Source organism: Phragmites australis, chromosome 4, assembly GCF_958298935.1.
Source record: "Phragmites australis chromosome 4, lpPhrAust1.1, whole genome shotgun sequence".
NCBI lineage: Eukaryota > Viridiplantae > Streptophyta > Magnoliopsida > Poales > Poaceae > Phragmites > Phragmites australis.
In genome coordinates this window covers 17,280,709-17,288,581 of record NC_084924.1, presented here as the reverse complement: position 1 = coordinate 17,288,581, position 7,873 = coordinate 17,280,709, and positions in this window count along the sequence as shown.

Here is a 7,873-nt window from a genome sequence, read left to right as displayed (position 1 = left end):
TTGCAGAATGTGAGAATGAGTAAGAAAGGAAGTGGATGTCCTAAAAGATGTTATGAGTGTGGTGATTACAACTATATTCATCCAAATTATCCTAAGCTTCCAAGTATAGTAGCAAGTGAAGAAAAGGAGAAAAAGAAGCGCACTTTCCAGGAGAAGAACTTTCTCAACCATAAGTTTATGCACCAAGTCCTTTAGGTGCTTGAACAAGTCAACTTGAGCGATGTTGATTCGAAGAGCAGCGATGATGACACAACATCCAAGAGCAAGACAATACGTAATTTGATGGGGTTGTGTCTTATGGCAAGCTACAAGGAAAGCACCACTAAGGATGAATTTGATAGAGCCGGTAACAAGGTACTATCTACTTATGATGATTTATCTCATGTCGTTGTTCATATGGGTATACTCTTAGATAAACGAAATTGGAAAAAGTAAGAAACATGATATTTTAATTGAATCCCTTAATTATGAAATTGCTAGACTTAAAACTTTAATTCCAAATGATGATGCTTGCAAATCGTGTGACTTCATTTATTCTGAGCTTAATTCTCTTAGAGATGCTCATGTTTCAACTCTTGAGAAACTTAGAGAAGAGTTTAATAAGAATGATAAACTTGCTGTGTTGAATTGCAAACAAGTTAAAAATGTTAGTTGCTCAACTTCTGATTTAATTGATTCAACTTATTGTTCTAATTGCTCAATTCTTGAAATGAAGTTGCATGATGCTAATGCTAGAGTTTCTCAAGTAGATAATGACATGGTTACTTATAAGGTTCTTTAATGCTCTAGTTGTTGGAAAAAAAACCATGAATGTTGCTTGTGACAAGTGCCCAGCGCTTTCTAAGCGCTTTTTTTAGGGGAAGTAAAAAATCTAAAGTTGATTTTAGATTCATCTAAGTCAAGTACATGTAACGAAGGTTTAGGTTTCGATCCCTATGCTCATTCTAAGTCACATATAACCTACTGTTGTTAGGACTCTTGGTAGTGGAGAATTTAAAACACTTGCTGAACTTAAGAAGATTGTTTTTAAATTTGATGGATTTTTATCTTCTACAATGAATTAAAATATTGCTTCTTCTTCTAAACCTAAACAGCGTGTTAAGTACACTTGTACTCGTTGTGGTTGAGATAGACATTTAGTAGGCTTTTGTTTTAGACTAGCTATACAACAAAGGAAAGAAAGGTTTCGTGCTAGTCTAATTTCAGAAAGGTAGTTTTGTTCTTTGTGAGATTATGGTACCTCATTTTGTGCCTCGGGTAACTTCATCACCTTTTGCTGCTAGTAATGCAGGAAATGCTAAAACTAATTTTGTTTATAAGAATACTCATGATATGCCTACTTTTGGTCGGGTGTCCCAGTACTGTGTTGATAAAATTTTTATTACTAACCCTAATACCAAGACCTCGACATTCTCTATTGCTATGTAGTTTTTTTAATGAGGGATGTAAAACAAAAGCTTCATGGATCTCGGTTGCCTTTACTTGACGTAACAGAGACTTGGATGATTTTCCATACCATTGTGAATGTCTTCAAAAGGCTTATTGGACATGATAGCATCTCCACTTCCTTTGTGAATAACTCTATACACTCATGTCTTTTGTATTCATAGATTTCTATTTGTGGTATGAGATGAGATGCTTGTTCTTTTGAAATCCCCGGCATGTTGGATCGTGATATGTATTGCATCATGACTTTTCAAATTTGTGATGTAATCATCATGTTTCATAATTGTGCATAAAAGAACATACAATGATAACTCAAACGTATTTCCATGTCTCCCTTGGTTTCTTTGGTTATTTTGTTGAGAGGGTAGTCATTATTTTGAGGGGGAGTTCTTGAAATTTTTTAATTCTTTTTGATTTTTTATTTTCAATAATATGAAAGAATTGAACGCAATTATGAATTAAACCTTGTCATGGTTGAACTCTCTTGATTGTTTTGATCTTTACTAAAAATGCTAAATATAAAAGCATCAAAGTAATGAGAAAAGTGTTGAGTAATAATTGATAGGTAAAAAATCAAGGAAATATGCACTGCCACACTTTTCTTTATGAGACTGCATATCATTGCACCTTGATCTGAATTTGGAAGAAGTTGTGTACGTATGACCAAAACTATTATCTGTTTAACATAGGCTTGGCAACGTTGGAAAGTTAGGCACGATAGTGCATATAATTCTTGGCAAAAGAATATGAGAAAATATGAGTGGTATTCTTGCTACAAATGTTTTTAACCAAAAAAATATGACATACAAGTGATATCAATATTTTTTATAGCACAAAAATTGGGGATTGGAGTAGTTGAGATTGTGAGATCATGCCTTGTAAATAAATTATTAATTATATTTGATGAACTGTGCTTATACTATATTTTTACATGTGTAGATGGGTTGGTGCACATATTTTTTGTAATGTGGCTTGGTCGAGAATTTGCTATATATGTGGATGGTATATGATGCTCATTATAAAAAAGTTTGTATTATCTCTTTTATATTCTGGATGAATCTATTGTCAAAGGGGGAGAAATTTAGGATTTATTTCTTCTTTTATCAAAGGATGAGATTTCTTCATTTCTTCTTTTTATTTCTCTTCTGGAGTGAATTCTTGATCTTTTTATTGATCTTTTGGTTTTTCACTTGAAATTTTTTAAAATATACATGTCTGAAAAGGTGTTGCCAATATTCACAGAAGGTGTTGCCAATATTTTTATCAAGGGGGAGATTGTGAGATCATATATGATAAAACATTGGATTTTGTGATGAACATAGCATAAGCAAAGTGTTTAGCATGATGAAAATTTTCATATGTTGTGTGGACTGACACTGAGTCAATTTGGGAAGTGCTTGTGCTCGAAAAATTAGTTGTTTATTTATTCATGTGCCTTATGTCCTGAGGGCGAACGTGGTCGGTGATAGGGACTAGGACTAGATTCAAGGAGGAACCGAGGTCAAGACGATCAGAAGGTCACACAGGACAATCGGGCTAGCGAACTGTGCATGTGAAGATGATCACGCTATAAGACATACACGAGAGTTGTACAAGCTATAGTGTGATGGAGATGAATTGTATCATAGACATACACATGAGATATACGGTCTATGATATGGATGCATGTCACAAGACGTATGGCACGAAGATGTATTCCATGGGCATGTAATGGATTGGTGGCCGACAACATGCAGGGGTCATTGTGCTACCACTATTATCTTCGGCTGCCTGTTGTGGCATGTGTGAGTAGCAGCTGCGGTGGCCCACTGGTGAGTGCAACCTACTTGCACGTGACGGCCTCTGGCATGGACAACCGCATGGTTTGCAGAGGATTTTTTTTATATTTTTTCTATTAAATATTTAAATAAATAGATTCCTAGCAGTAAGATTTGTAGAAATAGGCGCCTAATGTCCTCTGAAAGGGTTGTAGCCCTTTCAGAGGGCGTTAAGGATGGCCACGGTGGTAGAGCCACCTCTTACCGCCCTCTCAGAGGGCGGGTGGGGCTAACCGTCCTCTCCGAGGGTGGGTAGGGAGTGACTGCTATCTGGGAGGGCGGGTAGGGAGTGACCACCCTCTGGGAGCGTGGGTAGGCCCAAATTTGTGAATTTTTTTATTTTTTTAATTTTACGTTTGTATTGCTCAATCTGAAAAATAGTGCACATTCGTTCGGTGAAAAATATTTGAAATTGATATGTTGCAAAGTTTGGATCAAATGGTCAAAAAGTGGCCAATACGACATCATGGAGTAGTGATATTTTGGAAATTGTGGATCATTGTTAATTTGTCGATATTTGTTTATGTATTTGATGTAAAATTGTATAAATAATTTTTTATTGATGTATTGTTGGGAGGATACAAAATCTAATTTTGTGAACAAATTATATATGTGAAGCACTCTTAGCATATTACCCGGCACGGAGGTTACAAACGGCGACAAACATTACATGGGACATACGGTGGCAAATATTACATGAGACCCTAACCACGAAGACACGACGACAAAAAATGGTGGTATATACGGATAAAGACCTACCTAATAGCGTGCCATTACTAATCCTAACATGCCTTAGGGAGTGAAAACATGGCGGATAACATTAGGTGCTCTCTACTGAGTGCACCTAGGATATTTGCCCTTTCTCAGGGTATTGGGGCCAGCTACCTTAGCGTGACGGGCCCTCTCTCGTTTCCTTGCCCTCTCAGCTTCGCGGGCTTGAGCCGCGGTATGGTCCTGCGCTGCCTTCCTCATGCGCTCTTCTTCTTGCCGCTTTAGCCATAGTTCCTCCTGCTATTGCTCGTACTCCCGGCGTGCGTAAGCTTTCCTCCTCCACCGCATGCTCATGTTGACCCACTGCTTCTGGTCTTCATTTTGCTCAATGTCGAGCCATTCAATGAAGTCACAGATAGGTGGAGGAGACTGAACAAATAAAACAAGATAAGAGATTAGTAAAATAGTGTGTGAAATCAGGAATAAGATGTGGAAAGTGCCACATGACTGATGCACAACCTGCTCTTCAAGTCGGGCCACTTTGCTGTAACACACCGTCAAACACTCCCATATTGCATATCTAGCAAATCCTGCAACAACCCCACATGTCTATCATAAATCAAACAAACATCTGGCTGGTCCAAAACAATAGCATGCTTCACCCGCTCAAGGAACCAATACTAGATGTCCCTGTTCTCACTCTCCACGAAGGCAAACCCCAGTGGTAGGACTTGGTTGTTCCTGTCGACCCCAATTGCAGACAATATCTGTCATTTATACTTCCTAGTGAGGAATGCCTCGTCCAAGTAAATGATGGGTCGACAGTGCCTAAATTCTTTGATGGTTGCCGCAAATGCAAAGAAAGCACGCTGCAATACTCGCTTCACACTATAATTCACATCAGTCAAGGGGTAATGCTTGATGTTATAGTAACTTCCAGGGTTTCTTGCATATATTGTGGCTAATTGATGTGGTAGATTGTGATATGAATCTTCATATATCCCAAACCTCATCTCAATAGCCTTTTGTTTCTCCCTTTATACCTTGGCGTAGTTTATTTTATACTGGAACCTTTCCTCAATAGCACGGATTATTGATCGTGGCTCCGAAGTAGATGACAGGTTCCGTGGGAGAACTCTATTTTCTCAATGTGACAATTATGCTCTCTGACTATTGAGCACTCCCAGTAGTCAATCCACTTCTCTTGAATGCGTGCACTCACCAAGGACAATCAGGCACCAAACACGTGACGTGGTACTCCCTTTTACTCAACTTTACAACCTTGAACTGCCTCCGAAGAGACAACGACCATAATTTAACTGCATCAATAACAGACTTCTTACTAGGGTACATAGCACCCTGGAACACCTCGTTCTCATAATATTCACACAACGTCCTATGAGCCTCACTAACCACTAGCTTCGAAAATTTCTGATTCCTCCACTCTGCAGGCACAGGAGAATTTCTCTCCTCATCGGATGAATCCTCATCAGCAATGGCTTCCTCCAGCTCTTGATCCTCCATCTCCATCTCTTCAATTATGCGAGAGATATGCTCCTCCTCATCGGCTACACCCCTCGGTTGCATATCACGCATATCCCTAATATCTTGCTTGTCCCCGACATTTGCCGGGTCTGATTCATCAACCACTATCTGACTTGTTCCCAGTACTGCTTCTGTAGAGTTTATCTTTGTTGGGTCCTTTTGATACGTCTTAGCTAACAAAACCAAAGAGAGACCACGGTCACATGATATATCCACATACTTCCTCCAAGTAGATGTCGCATTGATCGGGACGAGCTCCCCAAAGTAGCCCTGATTATCACGGCTTAGCACAGCTCTCAGCTTAAGATCATATTGCTAGGGATCCAGTTGAAAATGGCGCATCAGCCACTTGCATGCTCACTATGGTCATCTCATTGGCTCTACTAAATCCCTTAACATGCTGAAACCCAGAAAGATCTACACCGCTAGGACCATAACTAATTTGATCTTCACCATAATATATCTGAAAATATAATTTATTTGACATCCCTGGAAACATCCGAAAATATATCCAATGTTAATACCGAAAAACTAGATTTCTGATTATCGAAACTCTAACAAAATCACTGAAACCGATGATCGCCTAACAATAGATTTCTTTAATATTGCCCATAAGCAAACTAACCAAATTAAATTAGTTTTCCCTCCGTCTATTTAATAAAGTTTCTAATTAGCTATAATTATTACTTACATCATTATTCTGTAAAATTTAGATATTCGAAACTACTATACTATACATACTACTATGCATCTGATGGCTATCCTATCATGTCGTAATTAATATTTACAATATACTACAAAATACAATATTTTCTACATTTCTAAACCCTATGCCATATCTAATATAGCTATTATTATACCTCTAAACCCTAAATTTAGTGGTACTTTAATTACTAATAAAACATAAGTATAAAAAAATTACCAGAAAAATACGATCCAAAATCCGTAGATCGAAAACAGTAGGACTTCGCCGCGCTGCTTCCCTCTCCTTTTCTCTTCCTTTCTCTTTTTCCAAATTAAAATGAGTATTTTTCCTTAATTTTGCAGTTTATATACAGGAGACGGGGGTAGGGGCAGCTCCCTAACCGCTTCCTGAAAGGTGGCAAGGGGCTAGCCACCCTCTGAGGGCGGTAAGGGGCCTAACCACCCTCTTAGAGGGCGGTAAGGGTGGCGGCCACGGGGTTACTCCCTACCCGCCCTCTGAGAGGGCGGTAAGGGGTGGTTCTACCACCGTGGCCATCCTTGCAGCCCTCTGAGAGGGCTGCAATTCTTTCAGAGGGAGGTAGGCTTATATTTCTGTAAATCTTGTCGCAGGAATATATTTATTTAAATGTTTAATAGAAAAAATATAAAAATAAAAATAAGAACTCCTTGCAGAGGAGCTCAGCCCACGCGAGGCAGATGTGGCCCACGCGTGGTGGAGGCAGCCCAGGCCGAGGCGGAGCGCAGCACTGGCCCAGGTGGCTGGCACGTAGCAGGTTGAGATGGCCCAGCTTGGGCACGCGGAATGGACCGAGGAGGCGCTAGCGTGCGTGGCATGGTTGATGGTTGGCATAAGGCTGAGGCCCAGGCACACGTGAGGAAGTCTGTAAGGCCGGTTTCGAGTCGCACCTGACCTGTTAACGAAGTAGGATTGTAGGCTAGGTTGGCCTGAGTATAAAATGGAGAGTAGGGCTGCTGGTTTGAAGAATCCAAGCGAGTTTAGAGCCCAACTCGAAACAGAGAATTAGATAGAGTTTTTAGGAGAAAAATATGGATTTTTGTAGGGAATATTGGTGCTTTTTGTGATGCATCTTGTGGGCAATAAAGATTAAGTTTTTTTAATGCGATGTGTTGATCGATCTTAATATCTGGTTTTCCGATTGATGTGATTCTTGTTGCATTATTTTTGTTTACTATCCGCTGCCAATATTTCAAGTCAGTTTTTTTAACTAAGGTTAAAAACATGATTAACGGGTGAATTTTTAATCATAAAAAAATTAATTTTAGTTTTCGTAATCATTCACGCCCTCTGTTTATATATTTTGTGAGTATTCGATCCTACACTATCCTTCTAGATTTGAAGAGTATGCAAAACTTGAGCAAGAACCACAGGGTTTGCATGGAGCGGCAAGAACATTGTTTACCTTTATTGTGTTTAATGATATAAGGAAAAGACTCTATAAATTCAACCCATTTAGCATGACGTTTGTTCAGTTTGGCTTGGCTTCTAATATGTTTCAAAGCTTCATGATCAGAATGAATAATAAACTCCTTAGGCCAAAGATAATGTTGCCATGTTTCTAAAACTCGCACTAAAGCATACAACTCCTTATCATAAGTCGAATAATTAAGAGATGGCCCATTCAATTTCT